The following is a 19,632-nucleotide window of genomic DNA, read 5'->3' on the forward strand; positions in this document are numbered from 1 at the left end:
TTCACAAAATAGCTACCTAAACTTGATAGGACTTTGTAAGGTAGGAATACATAAGTTCAGTTGTATTCAATGAAAACAAACCAACAAAAAACAAGTGGCTTCACTGTCAGGAATAGCGTGGCAGCCAAATCTGTTTAGGTGCCAAAAGCAATTTAAAGTGATTTAATCTTTGAAATCCACTTATTAGAGACCTTTAATTAAAAGAGAAATATGACATAAACCCAAGTCTCTCACCCGGTGTTTTTCCTAAATGCAATGTAGAGAATCTGACCCACTGCCGTAATGCATGCTGAACACTTCCAATAAATTGGTAAACGCATTTCCAACATACATCATTTTGCATTAACATTTTGAAGATGTTTTCTGCATTTTGGGGTAGGGCTGGATACCAACTTGGAATGTATAAATAGTATCTGAAACATCATCCATTCCCTCTTGAGAATGTCCTATTTGAAGATTCTTTTCTTTCCCAAGTTTATTTTTTGTTTCCGCATCTAAAGTAGTCTCACCTTTTCCTAATATCATGAAGGTTTCTTCTGGCCTCACTTTCTGCCTTCTGGTATTTCTCAACTGAATCCTAACTAGAAAACATTTCCATTTTATGGAGTAATAATAGATTGTAGGAAAAAAAAGAAAAAAAACACTGCTGCATTGCCAGCAAAACTGTGCACATGACGCCACAATGAATTTAATTCTAATGTTGATATAAATGTTCAACTAATGGGGCATAAAACTAAATGCAATTTGAAATGAAATGGTGTAGTGCTATTAGGGCCCTAGACTGTTGGGTCAGAATTTAGTTCTCAATACTAATGCTGGAATTGGCTAGTCACTGGTAGAATTAGCTAGATACCTATCGCAGTTATAATGGTTCCCATTAAGATTAATATTTTTTTCCTACTTCTAACACATTAGCTCATAGAGCATGCATGATTATTGACTTTCTTTTTCTCCCTTATCCTACATGGCCAAGAAACCATACTTATACAACTAATCATTAAAACGTGTCATTTTGTCTTAATAATATTACCAATAGATTTAGCGGTCATTTTATTTACTTTGCCTTTTTTGCAAATCTTTCTATGTTTTCACTCTGCAGGAAATGGTGGTCCTTTAATATTGGATTAACTTTTGAATGCTATTTGTTTTTACCTATCTGCAGTATATCATTCCTTGAAATATCTAGTCGTTATACAACTTAAATTTTATTGCAATCTGATCTGACTAGAGAAAAAAATTGGAGGGTGTATATTCTGTTACTCATGAGCTCTTTTTAAAAATCCACATAAAATGACACATTTTAGGAATATGTAAAGGCTATCATAAGTAATTTTTTTTAGTCATTGTTGAATTTTAGTGTCTTTTAGGTCTTTTCTTCCCCCTTCATTTGTCCCTGTGTATATATTAACCTTTACTGGTGCACTGAATGTGTTTCCTTCAATATTTTTGGTTGATTATCTACATTAACAGTGGAGAAGAAGTGTGAATCATTCAGGTATCACTTATATTTGAACTTGAGTATATCTTTCTACTGAAAATTGAATGCAAGTGTGCTTAGCAATTTGGAAAGTGACTTCAAAATTAATGTGGTAACATTGTTAAAAAAAAATCATGAATGCAGGAAGTTGTCTTCCTGTCCTTAACTTTTCTCAGCTATTGTCTGAATTCTACCTTCAGGGAATATATGACTCTTCTCTAGTTGTCTTTTATGTCTTGCATTTCATCACTGGCTAAAGCACAGCTGCCTTTCCAGAAAGGTTTCTTCAGTTATGGTCTGATTAAAGATAAAGTTTCAAAACTCTTTCTTGCTACATGTAAAATAAAAGTAACTGGTGGAAATCCAGGAACTAGCAGGGAAAGTCAGTGTTTTCAGTGGAGAGAACAGTCTGCATATATATGTGTATATGTACACACACACACACACAACTTGTGGTGTGATGCAGTAAGTTTACATGTATTACTCACATACATAGCTGCCAATAATTACGTTCATTTAATTCCGAGTGGAGAGCATATGCTATAGCTAAAAGAAAATAGGCTAGAAGCCAGACAAACTCAGCTTCAAATTTCAAATCTAGTACTTCCTATCTGTGTCACTTTTGGCCAATTATTTACTTTTTTTCTCCTCCTGTTTAGAGGGAGATAATGATATGCATGGTGTGGCAAAATAAATGAGTTAATATGCATGAAGTGCTTTCCTTATGGTCAACTTTTGAATAATGTTTTTTCTCCTTTATCCAATCACTAGTCATGTTCCAGGTAGAAGGACAAACGGGACAATCAACATAGTTCCATTGTTGCCCTAATTATAATTACGGATGTAATTTCCTCTGCTTGCCCCAATGCCTCCGTGTTGGGAGAGAGATGAATAGTAATAAGTTAGGCATTCTCTTATGTACATCTTATAAATGTCACTATCTCTGGCAGTCCACAGTGTAACTGTTCTCCAAGCTTTGACTGGGCTGAAGGGAAGCATGGAAGAAGCCAGGTTACCTGTGTTTAGGAGCTCTCCTGCTAGATGAAGTTTATGAGATTTTCAGTTATTTCATTTGCTTTTACCCAAGTTTCAGTCTTACGTTAATTTTAAATTGCTTTTCTGAAAAATTTTAAAACTGGATCTCTTTAAAGAATTTGCTTTCAATATGAATAGAATATTCCTTTCCAGGGACATGCTGTAGAAAAATAATATATTAGGCAGAATGTCTGTATCCCTACTCTGAATGTTAAAAAGGAAAAGTCTTTATTCTAGCAGGTCTACAACTCTTAACCTTAAAACTTCAGTTAGTGTCATTTTATCCTCTTCTGTTTTATTAATATCTATTGGTTCGGTGTCTCTACTGCTAAATGGATTTTTTTAACTTGCACCATTTGGGCTAATTTGCTATATCAAAATTCCCAGAATTCTTGTCAACTTAGAATGAGGCAAATGACCAAAATTTGCAGCCATTGTGGTGTGAAAAAAATAACACTAAATTAAAACTCGAAAGTTCCTAGCAATTAATTTACCCTCTTTTTGACTTAGGCCACAGTTTTTGCACATATAAAATGAGGGGGCTATATTTCTGTTTTTTTTCCAGCTCTGAAGGAATTACAGCAGTTTTCATGGTGTGTGTGGAGCTATTACTGTGGAAGGGGCACAAGGAAAATAGTAACCAAAGTGAGCAAATAGGTTGGCACAAGAAATGTTCAAACATAGGGAAATGCCTCCTGCTCTTGGAAAAGTAGATTGGCTGATGAGCAAAGCAGAGAGATAGAAGATTTTAGCTTCATAATCATCTAGAGAGCTCTCCTATAAATAATAATAATGATGATGGTAATAATCACGAAAAGGATCTGTAGTCATTAGACTTCCTATATCTAGGATTTTAAAATAGTGATATAAGAAGAAAGGCCATAAAAATGACTCTCAAGTGTCAGCAGATTTTCACTGCTCTCCATTTTTGTTAAAAATTTTGCAGTAATCTGAACCATGTTGTCAACGATGGCTACTTAAGTTATAATGTGATTTTAAGCGGGAGTGCAACAGATGTGACCACACCTAAAATATCGTTGTAAACATAAATGATCCTGTGAACATCAGTGTTGCTTCTCTTATAGTCCTATAGTCTGAGACACTGTTGAAATAGGGGGTTATATCTATTTCTGTGATTAGTACCAGGAACGCCATGCTCTCTAAGTACATTTCCCTTCCCTATCACAATTACTCAAGGTTTACAATTAGAATTTAATTTCTTTAGATTAAAGTGTTGACCTATATATCTTTATATGGACTTCAAATATCCTTGGGCAAGAGAAGCTAGAGAATAAATTAGGCTGATAGCAGTCATTGACATTTTGTATGATCATTTTGTAAATGTGTTTGTCTGTCATATCTAGCTGGGTTTAGCTCAAGAATAGATAGGAAAGAAATGTGTGACATGTCATACATAGACCTACTGATGTTCCAAGTAGCATAGCATCATCCTGATTTTTGTGTGAACCCCAGTGTGGCATCATGAGTAATAGCCTTTGGCATGTATCTTATAGAAGTTGAGAACTCATGTTATCAACATGAATTGATATTGGCTCATCAATATCTTGAGCTTTGGCTCAAGATGAGCCAAAATATTGGCTATATTCCCCATATTGTACATCCTTGAGCCTGTCTTACACCCAGTAGTATGTACCTGCCACTCCTCCACTCCTATATTGCTCCTCCCCCCACAACTGGTAACCACTAGTTTGTTCTCTATATCTGTGAGTCTGCTTCTTTTTGTTATATTCACTAGTTAGTTGTAGTTTTTAGATTCCACACATAAGTGATATCATACAATATTTGTCTTTCTCTGTCTGACTTATTTCCCTTAGCATAATGCCCTCCAAGTCCATCCATGTTGCTGCAAATGGAAAAATTTCGTTATTTTTTTTCTTTATTTATAGCTAGGGTCAAAGTTAAAAAAAGTCTTGTAGTCCCTAATGGTGGGGGACCATGTCTGTTTCTCATATTACTGTATAATCACAGCTTAGTAAAAGAACCGTCTCATGGTAGAGTATTCCATAGGTACTCGTTGAAGGAAAAAAATTAACTCGTCTCTGTGAAGTCCTCGCCTTTTTGATACCAACTAAGTAGATGTTACTATAAATAGAGATAATGAATAAGATCAGAGCTGTAGCCGGTGGCTGTAAAGACCCTGCACTACACAACTCATGTTTACCTTGAACAGCACCCTGGATTTCTACAATTTTGCAGGCTATGAATAAGGTAACAAAATTATTTAACGCAAGTGCTTCCCCCTTGCTTTTCAGGGAAAACTTTGATGCTGCATTAAATTATGCTATCATCTTAGAGGCAGGATATAAACACATCACTTACATTTCCACACATTGGTTTATTTCTTATCAGATGCACACCCATATCCACATATCCCCCCACACACATAATAGGTTTTATAAAGGTGATTACTACTAAATATTGAACAGCTATTAAACACAGTACACATAATATTAAACCTACATTTATGTAGGAACAGCTTCATTGTTTTAGATAACTAAAAATATTATTCAGACTAAGAAGTCAGATGTGTAAAATCATATCAGAAGGAAAAAATAAATCAGTGGCATGAGAATTAGAGTTATTAAATAACAATCTTAGAAGAATAGTGTTCTGCCAGTCATCAAAATTGATTTATTTCTTATATAGGTGTAGTGAGAATTATCACAGGTGAGCAGAGTAACAGTGCAAATCCTGTATACTCAGAACGTTTTAGGTAGTAGAGACCGTCAAAAGACATAACTCACCCAAACCAGTTTATCACCAACTAATGTCACAAACCCTATCATTAATAATTTTCATATTATTGTGAATAGGTATATTCCTTGAAAGGGAATTAACCTTCTGGAGAAACAGCATTAACTCTTCATGTCCAGCCTGATAAATTGCTACTTCAGTGCACCCTTGTGGTGAAAATGTGCCAATGCAGCTTTTAAAACTACTCGGAAGATTAGTACCTACTAGTGGGTGATTCTTCTTCAGATCCAGAGGTTCCTGGGTACTGTGATGATGTAATAAATAAAATCTCCTGAATTTCTTACAGTATATGCACCTGTATAAATACCTATATGTGTATTTAATTGGGATAAAATATAATAGGAAAGAGGGCTAGGACATGGGCTCTTGGTGTGAAGTAATAGAAAGAAAATGGTGCCAGCTTTGATGTCAGCTAGACGTGGGTTCAAATCCTGGTTAGGTAAGTTCTGTATGTGTGACTTGGGTATGTGTTATTTTTAGGGTTGCTTTTAGGCTCATAAATAATGTATGTAAAGGTTTTAACTTAATAACTGCTTCAAACATATTATGATAGTGAGATAATGTTATTTTTTAAAAAATATGGCATTGTTTGTGGGGTAACAGATGCTATAAACAGATTTTTTTCTATTAACTAGATATTGAGAGGTCTATTTCTTTCTTTGTATCATCTGTGATCCCCAGTGTCCCAAGGATAACACGCACCCATGTCTTCATTCATGACTTTTCCAGAATTGAAAGTGTTATTCACTAACTTCATCTGCTGCAATTTTAGTCAGTTCATCATAAGTAATGAGTGACAAGCCTTTACCTGTTTTTTATGTTTATCTGCTCTACTCCTCATCCTCTCCTCTACCTTCATTTTTCTGGGAATGTCCTCTCCCACATCACAGCCGTATTTGAGCATTGCTCTGTTCCTTAACCCTAGCAATTGGAAAGGAGGTGAATCATGAAAGAAACAGATTTTGAGAATTTGGAATTTGGACCAAGAAATTTCTGTCTTGGTGTGTTTTAATTCTTCAGTGGAGAACATATGAAAGTGATATCTTTTGTTATATGTATTAGTTTGCATAGTTATTTGTGTAGTCTAAAGCAATATTTCTCAGTAGGGCACTATAGACTTCGGGGTCGGACAGTTGGCATTGCCCCAAGTACTCAGAGCTTTATCCTTAACTCCTGGGGTCGAAGTTCCAGCAACACAAGTCGCAGTTATTCCCTTTTCAAAAGTCACCTTGTTACTGAACACAAGTTCATGTGCCCAACACGTGGTGAGGCCAAATAAACCAAAACGTTGGAGTTGGGAGCAGAGAAAGGTTTATTGGAAGCCCATGCAAGGAGACAGGTGGCTTGTGCCCAAAAACCCCCAACCCCCTGGAAGGGTTTCAGTAAAGCACTTTTAAAAGCAAGGTGAGGGAGGGGTGTGGTTAGTTGTTGCAAACTTCTTGGTGTCGGATTCCTTTGTTCTTGTAGCGGTCCACTTAGGTCAGGTTACAATGTTTCTGCAAACCTCCAGCAAGACAAATGCTGTGCTCTGCTCTGCAACTTTTTATCTCTATATGAATGGACTCTTAAAGGTCAGAGCCTTGAGGATAGGCTATCCTGTATATTCCAGGCTGTAGGCAACATTCTTTTAGTAAAGGCGCAAGGCCAGCATGACCAAGCACCGGCAACAGAGCACAAAGGTTAACGTAAAAGGAGCAGATCTAATATGGAGCCAGATTTGTTCTTCCCTATTGTAAGCTCTAGAGTACAGTAAACACGCAAGTTGAGAGCTGTTTTCTAAAGGAAACCATGTGGCTAGTTCTTTACTGGGCATCTCAGAAAAATGTTTTCATTATTTGCCAGTTGTGGAGCAGTTGAACAATGCAGACAATGAATTCTGCATCCATTATCTCATTATTACCATCTCACAGACTCTGCAGTTTTCACAAACATATGAGGGTTGTGCGACTCACTGCACTCCCTAGAGAAGTGAAGACTAACCTTCTCCATTTTTCTTTCTTTTTTTTTTTTACATCTTTATTGGAGTATAATTGCTTTACAATGGTATGTTAGTTTCTGCTTTATAACAAAGTGAATCACTTATACATATACATATGTTCCCATATCTCTTCCCTCTTGCGTCTCCCTCTCTCCCTCCCACCCTCCCTATCCCACCCCTCTACGTGGTCACAAAGCACCGAGCTGATCTCCCTGTGCTATGCGGCTGCTTCCCACTAGCTATCTATTTTACGTTCGGTAGTGTATATATGTCCATGCCACTCTCTCGCTTTGTCACAGCTTACCCTTCGCCCTCCCCATATCCTCAAGTCCATTCTCTAGTAGGTCTGTGTCTTTATTCCTGTCTTACCCCTAGGTTCCTTATGACATTTTTTTTTCTTAAATTCCATATATATGTGTTAGCATACGGTATTTGTCTTTCTCTTTCTGACTTACTTCACTCTGTATGACAGACTGTAGGTCCATCCACCTCATTACAAATAGCTCAATTTCGTGTCTTTTTATGGCTGAGTAATATTCCATTGTATATATGTGCCACATCTTCTATATCCATTCATCCAGTGATGGACACTTAGGTTGTTTCCATCTCCTGCCTATTGTAAATAGAGCTGCAATGAACATGTTGGTACATGACTCTTTTTGAATTATGGTTTTCTCAGGGTATATGCCCAGTAGTGGGATTGCTGGGTCATATGGTAGTTCTATTTGTAGTTTTTTAAGGAACCTCCATACTCTTCTCTATAGTGGCTGTATCAGTTTACATTCCCATCAGCAGTGCAAGAGGGTTCCCTTTTCTCCACACCCTCTCCAGCATTTATTGTTTCTAGATTTTTTGATGATGACCGTTCTGACTGGTGTGAGGTGGTATCTCATTGTAGTTTTGATTTGCATTTCTCAATGATTAGTGATGTTGAGCATTCTTTCATGTATTTGTTGGCAATCTATATATCTTCTTTGGAGAAATGTCTATTTAGGTCGTCTGTCCATTTTAGAATTGGGTTGTTTGTTTTTTTGATATTGAGCTGCATGAGCTGCTTGTAAATTTTGGAGATTAATCCTTTGTCCATTGATTCATTTGCAAATATTTTCTCCCATTCTGAGGGTTGTCTTTTGGTCTTGTTTATGGTTTCCTTTGCTGTGCAAAAGCTTTGAAATTTCATTAGGTCCCATTTGTTTATTATTGTTTTTATTTTCATTTCTCTAGGAGGTGGGTCAAAAAGGATCATGCTATGATTTATGTCATAGAGTGTTCTGCCTATGTTTTCCTCTAAGAGTTTGATGATGTTAGGGAGTGATCTAATCTCATACTTTTACATGGACCTGTCCAGTTTTCCCAGCACCACTTATTGAAGAGGCTGTCCTTTCTCCACTGTACATTCCTCCCTCCTTTATCAAAGATAAGATGACCATATGTGCGTGGGTTTATCTCTGGGCTTTCTATCCTGTTCCATTGATCTATCTTTCTGTTTTTGTGACAGTACCATACTGTCTTGATTACTGTAGCTTGTAGTATCGTCTGAATTCAGGGTGCCTGATTCCTCTAGCTCCGTTTTTCGTTCTCAAGGTTGCCCTGGCTATTCGGGGTCTTTTGCGTTTCCATACAAATTGTGAAATTTTTTGTTCTAGTTCTGTGAAAAATGCCAGTGGTAGTTTGATAGGGATTACATTGAATCTGTAGATTGCTTTGGGTAGTAGAGTCATTTTCACTATGTCGATTCTTCCAATCCAAGAACATGCTATATCTCTCCATCTGTTTGTATCATCTTTAATTTCTTTCATCAGTGTCATAATTTTCTGCATACAGGTCTTTTGTCTCCTTAGGTAGGTTTACTCCTAGATATTTTATACTTTTTGTTGCAGTGGCAAATGGTAGTGTTTTCTTGATTTCACTTTCAGATTTTTCATCATTAGTGTATAGGAATGCAAGAGACTTCTGTGCATTAATTTTGTATCCTGATACTTTACCGAATTCATTGATTAGCTCTAGTAGTTTTCTGGTAGCATCTTTAGGATTCTCTATGTATAGTATCATGTCATCTGCAAACAGTGACAGTTTTACTTCTTCTTCTCTGATTTGGATTCCTTTTATTTCCTTTTCTTCTCTGATTGCTGTGGCTAAAACTTCCAAAACTATGTTGAATGAGAGTGGCGAGAGTGGGCAACCTTGTCTTGTTCCTGATCTTAGTGGAAATGCTTTCAGTTTTTAACCACTGAGGACGATGTTGGCTGTGAGTTTGTCATATATGGCCTTTATTATGTTGAGAAACGTTCCCTCTATGCCTACTTTCTGGAGGGTTTTTATCATAAATGGGTGTTGGATTTTGTCGAAAGCTTTCTCTGCATCTATTGAGGTGATCATATGGTTTTTCTCCTTCAATTTGTTAATATGGTGTATCACGTTGATTGATTTGCATATATTGAAGAATCCTTGCATTCCTGGAATAAACCCCACGTGATCATGGTGTATGATCCTTTTAATGTGCTGTTGAATTCTGTTTGCTAGTATTTTGTTGAGGATATTTGCATCTATGTTCATCAGTGATATTGGCCTGTAGTTTTCTTTCTTTGTGACATCCTTGTCTGGTTTTGCTATCAGGGTGATGGTGGCCTTGTAGAATGAGCATGGGAGTGTTCCTCCCTCTGCTATATTTTGGAAGAGTTTGAGGAAGATAGGTGTTAGCTTTTCTCTAAATGTTTGACAGAATTTGCCTGTGAAGCCATCTGGTCCGGGGCTTTTGTTTGTTGGAATATTTTTAACCATAGCTTCAATTTCAGTGCTTTTGATTGGTCTTTTCATATTTTCTATTTCTTCCTGATTCAGTCTTGGCAGGTTGTGCATTTCTAAGAATTTGTCCATTTCTTCCAGGTTGTCCATTTTATTGGCATAGAGTTGATTGTAGTAATCTCTCATGATCTTTTGTATTTCTGCAGTGTCAGTTGTTACTTCTCCTTTTTTATTTCCAATTCTATTGATTTGTCTTCTCCCTTTTTTTCTTGATGAGTCTGGCTAATGGTTTATCAATTTTGTTTATCTTCTCAAAGAACCAGCTTTTAGATTTGTTAATCTTTGCTATCGTTTCCTTCATTTCTTTTCCTTTATTTCTGATCTGATCTTTATGATTTCTTTCCTTCTGCTAACTTTGGGGTTCGTTTGTTCTTCTTTCTCTAATTGCTTTACGTGCAAGCTTAGGTTCTTTATTCGAGATGTTTCTTGTTTCTTAAGGTAGGATTGTATTGCTATAAACTTCACTCTTAGAACTGCTTTTGCGGCATCCCATAGGTTTTGGGTCTTCGTGTCACCATTGTCATTTGTTTCTAGGTATTTTTTGATTTCCTCTTTGATTTCTTCAGTGATCACTTCGTTATTAAGTAGTGTATTGTTTAGCCTCCATGTGTTTGTATTTTTTACAGATCTTTTCCTGTAATTGATATGTAGTCTCATAGCACTGTGGTCGGAAATGATACTTGATACAATTTCGATTTTCTTAAATTTACCAAGGCTTGATTTGTGACCCAAGATATGATCTATCCTAGAGAATGTTCCATGAGCATTTGAGAAAAATGTGTATTCTGTTGTTTTTGGATGGAATGTCCTATAAATATCAATTAAGTCCATTTTGTTTAATGTATCATTTAAAGCTTGTGTTTCCTTATTTATTTTCATTTTGGATGATCTGTCCATTGGTGAAAGTGGGGTGTTAAAGTCCCCTATTATGACTGTGTTACTGTTGATTTCCCCTTTTATGGCTGTTAGTATTTGCCTTATGTATTGAGGTGCTCCTATGTTGGGTGCATAAATATTTACAATTGTTATATCTTCCTCTTGGATCGATCCCTTGATCACTATGTAGTGTCCTTCTTTGTCACTTCTAATAGTCTTTATTTTAAAGTCTATTTTGTCTGATATGAGAATTGCTACTCCAGCTTTCTTTTGTTTTCCATTTGCATGGAATATCTTTTTCCATCCTCTTACTTTCAGTCTGTATGTGTCTCTAGGTCTGAAGTGGGTCTCTTGTAGACAGCATATATATGGGTCTTGTTTTTGTATCCATTCAGCCAATCTGTGTCTTTTGGTGGGAGCATTTAGTCCATTTACATTTAAGGTAATTATCGATATGTATGTTCCTATTCCCATTTTCTTAATTGTTTTGGGTTCGTTATTGTAGGTCTTTTCCTTCTCTTGTGTTTCTTGCCTAGAGAAGTTCCTTTAGCATTTGTTGTAAAGCTTTTTTGGTGGTGCTGAACTCTCTCAGCTTTTGCTTGTTTGTAAAGTTTTTAATTTCTCCATCTAATCTGAATGAGATCCTTGCTGGGTAGAGTAATCTTGGTTGCAGGTTTTTCTCCTTCATCAGTTTAAATATGTCCTGCCAGTCCCTTCTGGCTTGCAAAGTTTCTGCTGAAAGATCAGCTGTTAACCTTATGGGGATTCCCTTGTGTGTTATTTGTTGTTTTTCTCTTGCTGCTTTTAATATGTTTTCTTTGTATTTAATTTTTGACAGTTTGATTAATATGTGTCTTGGAGTATTTCTCCTTGGATTTATCTGTATGGGACTCTGTGCTTCCTGGACTTGATTAACTATTTCCTTTCCCATATTAGGGAAGTTTTCAACTATAATCTCTTCAAATATTTTCTCAGTCCCTTTCTTTTTCTCTTCTTCTTCTGGAACCCCTATAATTCGAATGTTGGTACGTTTAATGTTGTCCCAGAGGTCTCTGAGACTGTCCTTAGTTCTTTTCATTCTTTTTTCTTTATTCTTCTCTGCAGTAGTTATTTCCACTATTTTATCTTCCAGGTCACTTATCCGTTCTTCTGCCTCAGTTATTCTGCTATTGATCCCATCTAGAGTATTTTTAATTTCATTTATTGTGTTGTTCATCATTGCTTGTTTCATCTTTAGTTCTTCTAGGTCCTTGTTAAATGTTTCTTGCATTTTGTCTATTGTATTTCCAAGATTTTGGATCATCTTTACTATCATTATTCTGAATTCTTTTTCAGGTAGACTGCCTATTTCCTCTTATTTATTAGGTCCGGTGGGTTTTTATCTTGCTCCTTCATCTGCTGTGTGTTTTTCTGTCTTCTCATTTTGCTTATCTTACTGTGTTTGGGGTCTCCTTTTCGTAGGCTGCAGATTCGTACTTCCCGTTGTTTTTGGTGACTGTCCCCAGTGACTAATGTTGGTTCAGTGGGTTGTGTAGGCTTCCTGGTGGAGGGGACTAGTGCCTGTGTTCTGGTGGATGAGGCTGGATCTTGTCTTTCTGCTGGGCAGGTCCTTGTCTGGTGGTGTGTTTTGGGGTGTCTGTGGACTTATGATTTTAGGCAGCCTCTCTGCTAATGGGTGGGGTTGTGTTCCTGTCTTGCTAGTTGTTTGGCATAGGGTGTCCAGCACTGTAGCTTGCTGGTAGTTGAGTGAAGCTGAGTGCTGGTGTTGAGATGGAGATCTCTGGGAGATTTTCGCCATTTGATATTATGTGGACCTTGGAGGTCTCTTGTGGACCAGTGTCCTGAAGTTGGCTCTCCCACCTCAGAGGCACAGCACTGCCTTCTGGCTGTAGCACCAAGAGCCTTTCATCCACACGGCTCAGAATAAAAGGGAGAAAAAGTTGAAAGAAAGAAAGAAAGAAAGAAAGAAAGAAAGAAAGAAAGAAAGAAAGAAAGAAAGAAAGAAAGAAAGAAAGGAAGGAAGGAGGAAGGAAGGAAGAAAGAAAGGAAGGAAGGAAGGAAGGAAGGAAAGAAAGGAGGGTGGGAGGAAGGAAGGAAGGAGGGAAGGAAGGAAGGAAGAAAGAAAGAAGATAAAATAAAATAAAGTGAGATAAAATAAAATAAAGTTATTAAAATAAAATAAAGTTATTAAAATAAAAAATAATTATTAAGAAAAAAAAATTTTTTTAAAGAAAAAAAAAATGGATTGGTAGAACCCTAGGACAAATGGTGAAAGCAGAGCTATAGAAAGTCTCACACAGAAGCATACACATACACATTCACAAAAAAAATGGAAAAGGGGAAAAAATAATAAATGTTGCTCTCAAAGTCCACCTCCTCAATTTGGGATTATTCGTTGTCTATTCAGGTATTCCACAGATGCAGGGTACATCAAATTGATTGTGGAGCTTCAATCTGCTGCTTCTGGGGCTGCTGGGAGAGATTTCCCTTTCTCTTCTTTGTTCTCACAGCTCCTGGGGCTCAGCTTTGGATTTGGCCCCGCCTCTGTGTGTAGGTCCCTGGAGGGCGTCTGTTGTTCTCTCAGACAGGACGGAGTTAAAGGAGCAGCTGCTTCGGGGACTCTGGCTCACTCAGGCCGGGGTGAGGGAGAGGCACGGAGTGCGGGGCGAGCCTGCGGCAGCAGAGGCCGTCATGACGTTACACCAGCCTGAGGTGCGCCCTGCGTTCTCCCGGAGTAAGTTGTCCCTGGATCCCGGGACCCTGGCAGTGGTGGGCTGCGCAGGCTCCCCGGAGGGGGGGTGTGGAGAGTGACCTGTGCTGGCGCATAGGGTTCTTGGAGGTGGCAGCAGCAGCCTTAGCGTCTCATGCCTGTCTCTGGGGTGCGCGCTGTTAGCTGCGGCTCGCGCCTGTCTCTGGAGCTCCTTTAAGCAGCGCTCTTAATCCCCTCTCCTCGTGCACCAGGAAACAAAGAGGGAAGAAAAAGTCTCTTGCCTCTTCGGCAGGTCCAGACTTTTCCCCAGACTCCCTCCCGGCTAGCCGTGGTGCACTAACCCCCTGCAGGCTGTGTTCACGCCACCATCCCGAGTCCTCTCCCTGCGCTCCGACCAAAGCCCGAGCCTCAGCTCCCAGCCCTGCCCGTCCCGGCGGGTGAGCTGACAAGCCTCTCGGGCTGGTGAGTGCCGGTTGCCACCGATCCTCTGTGCAGGAATCTCACCGCTTTGTCCTTTGCACCCCTGTTGCTGTGCTCTCCTCCGCGGCTCCGAAGCTTCCCCCTCTGCCACCTGCAGTCTCCGCCCGCGAAGGGGCCTCCTAGTGTGTGGAAACCTTTCCTGCTTCACAGCTCCCTTCCATTAGTGCAGGTCCCGTCCCTATTCTTTTGTTTGTGTTTATTCTTTTTTCTTTTGCTCTACCCAGGTACGTGGGGACTTTCTTGCCTTTTGGGAGGTCTGAGGTCTTCTGCCAGCATTCAGTAGGTGTTCTGTAGGAGTTGTTCCACGTGTAGATGTATTACTGGTGTATCTGTGGGGAGGAACGTGATCTCCACGTCTTACTCTTCCGCCATCTTCAGGCAAAATTTTCACCTCTATTTTTCTTCCGTTTCCTCTAAGATGGCTAAATCTTGCCTGCTTTAAATGACTGTGGCAGCAGTATTCTTGGTCACCTGTTGTAAAAGAAGTGCTGTCTTCCCACTGCCTAGCAGGTCTTAGTGAGGGTAACATTTAACCAAGGAAGCTGCAACAGGAGCCCGGGAAAACTTGAACATGCCGTTGAATTCTAGGCCAGAAAGGTTGGATTCAACTTGTTCGCCCCTAAGCCCCAGAAAAAACCACTAATATATCACAGAATATACATTCTTCAGGAAACATCAAGAGAAGGAGTCATTTCCCCACTCTTCCATGTGTGTAATTGTATATTTTAATGTAGCTATTCATGCTGCAAGTAATTGTATAAATATTTGCTTTGCAGAGCCATTTTATTTACATGCAACATTTAAAAATTCTCTTTATTTTACTATTAGGAAACACATATGAAGAAAAACTTTTTCAGTGCCCATCTGCTCATTTTTTCATCTAATGTAAGAATTCCCCGTTATGACAATCTGTTCCTTAACAGCCAGATATTCTAACATAAAAAGAGACACAAAAACATTACCCATAACTTTGGAGACATACCTCCAGATTATTGGACTCTCTCTCTTTTCGATATTGTCACACTTGCTCAGTTGATGACTATTTTAATAATTGTAAGATACAACTCCAAGTTAAAGATGTTCATCATTATAATGAAGATAAAACAGTAGAAAATAAAGTTATTTTCTGCAAAGCAATATAGCTAAATTTGAAGTGTTATCAGTGGAGCAAAAACTATTTCTAATAAAAAGGAATTAGCTATAATTAACTTAAATCACATTCTATTTCTTGTTTGCCTACACCTCGATGTACTAATGCATGGTGATGTGGTGCCCAATACATACGGTTGCCCTGGAATGCTGTTCCCGCTCTCTGTTTTCCTCCTCTAGTTCCTTTTCATCATATAGCAGATTTCTGTGCCTTGGCCCAGGTTCACAGTCTTTGCCTCTTGCCTCGCACTTGTACCATTACCCTATCCCTGGAGGATACAGACTGCACCTCGTTCACTTTTTATTCCTCTTGCTCTTCATTTGATGCATTTGCCTCAGATTTCCAACTTGCTTTTAGCTGTCTAAAATTTGACCCGAACTGTCTAAAAATAGTCCTGCCTGCTTTAGACCTCCTTTGAATTTGCAGCCTTCATTTTAAACTTGACCACATAACTACCATCTTCTGTCAACACCACAGCAAATATCTTTGGACTGACAGGCTGCATCCCTCTGCTTTAGACCAGTGTTTTTCACATTATGTGTCACAACCCATTAGTGAGTTTTCAAGCCAATTTAGTGGGTTGTGATAACTTTAAAAAATGAAATAGAAGAAAATAGAAATGGTCTGTTTTATTGTTGAAATGTGTATATGTGCTGGCTTATGATATAAAATATATTTCTACCGGTGCTGTTGGTCTACAAAGTTGGAAAATATTGCTTTCAATGGGCACTGTGATTTCAGATTGCCTACAGATGCCCAATAATCACTTCCACCTACCCTGCTTCTCACTTCTGCTCTTGGTATATTCTTAGATCTTCCTGACATGACAATTTGTTCCACATTTAAGATTATCTTTGGACTCTAACCCATATTTTCATTCATCTTAGATAAATGTACCGTATAAGGTTGTCAGATTTAACAAATACAGGATGCCCAGTTATATTTGAATTTCAGATAAATGATAATTTTTAATATAAGTTATTCCCAATATCACATGTTTATCTGGAATTCACATTTAATTGTGTGTGCTGGATTTTATCTAGGAACCTTAATACTCTTCAAAAAGCAACCCAAGATATTTCAGACTGGGCTAGGCCACCCCCTTCCCCCTTAACTAAATGAAAAAGACAAGAGGAGCTGATGAATGAGTGTGATGATTGAATATATAGAAAGTACTCAGAGAAGAATGAAGGTAAATAATAGACAGTGATATGAACCGAAAATAGCATGTTGGAGTAGGTGATAACAGTACCAGAGTGCAACAAAATAAGCAATACTTTGGAATTGTTAGGAGCCCAACTAAAACGTGAGAATCTGCCACCAGGGGGGCAGTGGCACGTTTGGAGCTGAAGAGCAAATCTGGCGGCATCCTAGTTTCAGTATTGGAGATATTGTTAAGGTACAGGAATTCATTTGGTTATTTATCAGGTGTTTAGAGGTCAAACAGATACAATTAAACAGGAAGTGTTTTTGAAATAGTAGTTAGGGTTTGGAAGCAAAAATAGTTGAGGGTCAGAGTAAATACAAATTTGATTAGGCAGGCCAAATGTCTGGCTTTTTGTTTAATTGATTATTGCTATGAATACACTTTTTAACCTAAGAGTGTTTATGCTGAGTCCTGATCAAAGCATTTTTCGGAATCTCTTCAAAATTAACCAAACAATTACCAACAGGTGATTCCAATAATTTGGTATAGCCGGGCACATTAGTGGTGTAGAACCATATCTCACAGTATTCAGGGATAATTATAATGCCTGTGCACTTAATAGATATTTGTTCAGTAAATAAATGTTTAGATGAAAAATGTCTTCATCTGTGTAAGACTGTTTCCATGTGCAACTCCCCAGATTAATAAATTCCTCTGTAGAAGTATAATGATGTTCGCTGCTTACCTTTTCTCACGCATGCAATGGGTAAAAGAGAATCCATATAAATATAAGAGAAAGCCATTGGCTGGAATTTTCAGTTTTGTAACACATCTATAAAAATATCTGGGCCAAATGTTATAGTGTTTGTAAAGCTTTATATGTATATGATATGGGTGTGTGTGTGTGTGTGTGTATATATATATATATATATATATATATATATATATATATATGTATTTTTTTTCCTAATTCCCTCTCTTCAGATGTATTCAAAAATATACAATGTATAAACCAGGTAAAGACATAGTGGCCCTTGTTGAACTGGAGATAGTGCCCATAAACAAGACTTCCCTTCCTTAGATAGGGGCCTCTCTGGACTATGGTGTCTTTGTGAATCAGGACATATGAGGTCTTTAATAGCGTTTGGATTTATAGGTTCTGTTCAGTTACATTTTAATTTTATTAGTTTTTGTTTGTTTTTTGGGTTTTTTTTTTTTTTTTTTTTTTTTTTTTTTTTTTTTGCGGTACTTGGGGCTCTCACTGTTGTGGCCTTTCCCATTGCGGAGCAAGGCTCCGGATGCACAGGCTCAGCGGCCACAGCTCACAGGCCCAACCGCTCCGTGGCATGTGGGATCTCCCCGGACCGGGGCACGAACCCGTGTCCCCTGCATCGGCAGGCGGACTCTCAACCACTGCGCCACCAGGGAAGCCCCTATTTTAATTTTATTAGTTTTTAAAAATAAATTTTCTACAGCTTCATTATCCAGTTATGTACATTGCAGGTGGTTTGTGATAGTATATCACAGTATTAAATATTAAATATCACAATAGCGATATGATAAACAAATTTCATTAGGAGACTATTTCTTTATTCATAATTTCAAGAGTTTCACAAGGGAAAATGTTAAAAATTCGGCCCTAAAGGCAAATTCTTCCATGAGTGTACTGCATGATATTTAGCAAAAAAAAAAAAAAAAAGTTTTAATGTTATTATTCCAGTGAAATAAAGGTGTTATTTCTATTTTCTAAATTCATTTTATAGAGCAAAGGTGGAGAAGGTAACTTAAAAAGTAGTGTGATTAGACCAACTTTATTTTGCTCTAAAGCTCGGTGTCTGCAATGGAGCACACTATAGACAGAGGCATCAAGCTGTGGAGGAATGTTACTTATAATGAAATTCAGCACTTGCCTGCTGCTTTTCCAAATTACTAATATTTAGTAACATTAATTATGATTTTTCCTTTTGCTAAGACCTTAGGGAACTTAGGACAAAATGGTGTGATTTTGGTTGATAAATCTTTTGATTTTAGCTTTTTCTGCTTTGCTAATGCTCATGATTTACCCATGTCATGTGATGTCTCTATTTCAGCTCATGTGTTAGGTTCAAAACTTAACGCAACAATAACTTCTCTACTGGTGAATTTCTTTGAACAATTAGAAGTCTTTTTCCTTTAGAAATAGTTTACTTACACTCCTTCTTGTATATTCTATTAAAAATGGAAGTCCTCTGCATTTAGTTCCTGGTTGTTACAGTGTTATTGCAAAGCCATTACTTTATTCATTTATTTAAATTAATTTTTATTGGAGTATAGTTGCTTTACAATGTTGTTAGTTTCTACTGTACAGCAAAATGAATCAGCCATACAAATACATACATCCCCTTTTGGATTTTCTTCCCATTCATGTCACTGCAGTGCATTAAGTAACGTTCCTTGTGCTATACAGTAGGTGGTTCTCATTAGTTATCTATTTTATACATAGTAGTGTATGTATGTCAATCCCAATCTCCTAATTCATCCCACTCCCCCCTTCCCCCTTGGTATCCATACATTTGTTCTCTACGTCTGTGTCTCTATTTGTGCTTTGCAAATGGGATCATCTATACCATTTTTCTAGATTCCACACATATGTGTTAATATACGATATTGGTTTTTCTCTCTCTGACTTACTTTACTCTGTATGACAGTCTCTAGGTCCATCCACATCTCTACAAATGACTCAATTTCGTTCCTTTTTATGGCTGAGTAATAGTCCATTGTATATGTGTACCACATCTTCTTTATCCATTCCTGTGTCGATGGACACTTAGGTTGTTTCCATGTCCTGGCTATTGTTAATAGAGCTACTGTGAACATTGGGGTGCATGTATCTTTTTGAATTATGGTTTTCTCTGGGTATATCCCCAGTAGTGGGATTGCTGGGTCATATGGTAGTTCTATTTTTAGTTTTTTAGGAACCCCCTACTGTTTTCCATAGTGGCTGTATCAATTTACACTCCCACCAACGGTGCACGAGGGTTCCCTTTTCTCCACACCTTCTTCAGCATTAGACAACCCTCAGATTGGGAGAAAATATTTGCAAATGAAGCAACTGACAAAGGATTAATTTCCAAAATATACAAGGAGCTCATGCAGCTCAATATCAAGAAAACGAACAACCCAGTCAAAAAATGGGTGGAAGACCTAAATAGACATTTCT

At 37.8% G+C, this 19,632-nt stretch overlaps 1 protein-coding gene across 9 annotated transcripts in view; it reads left to right on the top strand.

Annotated features, from left to right (window-relative positions):
* The window catches only part of NOL4 (nucleolar protein 4), a 395,653-nt gene that overhangs the window by 103,978 nt on the left and 272,043 nt on the right, over positions 1-19,632 (top strand). The window lies entirely within an intron of this gene.

Source organism: Globicephala melas, chromosome 13 (genome assembly GCF_963455315.2).
Source record: "Globicephala melas chromosome 13, mGloMel1.2, whole genome shotgun sequence".
Lineage (NCBI taxonomy): Eukaryota > Metazoa > Chordata > Mammalia > Artiodactyla > Delphinidae > Globicephala > Globicephala melas.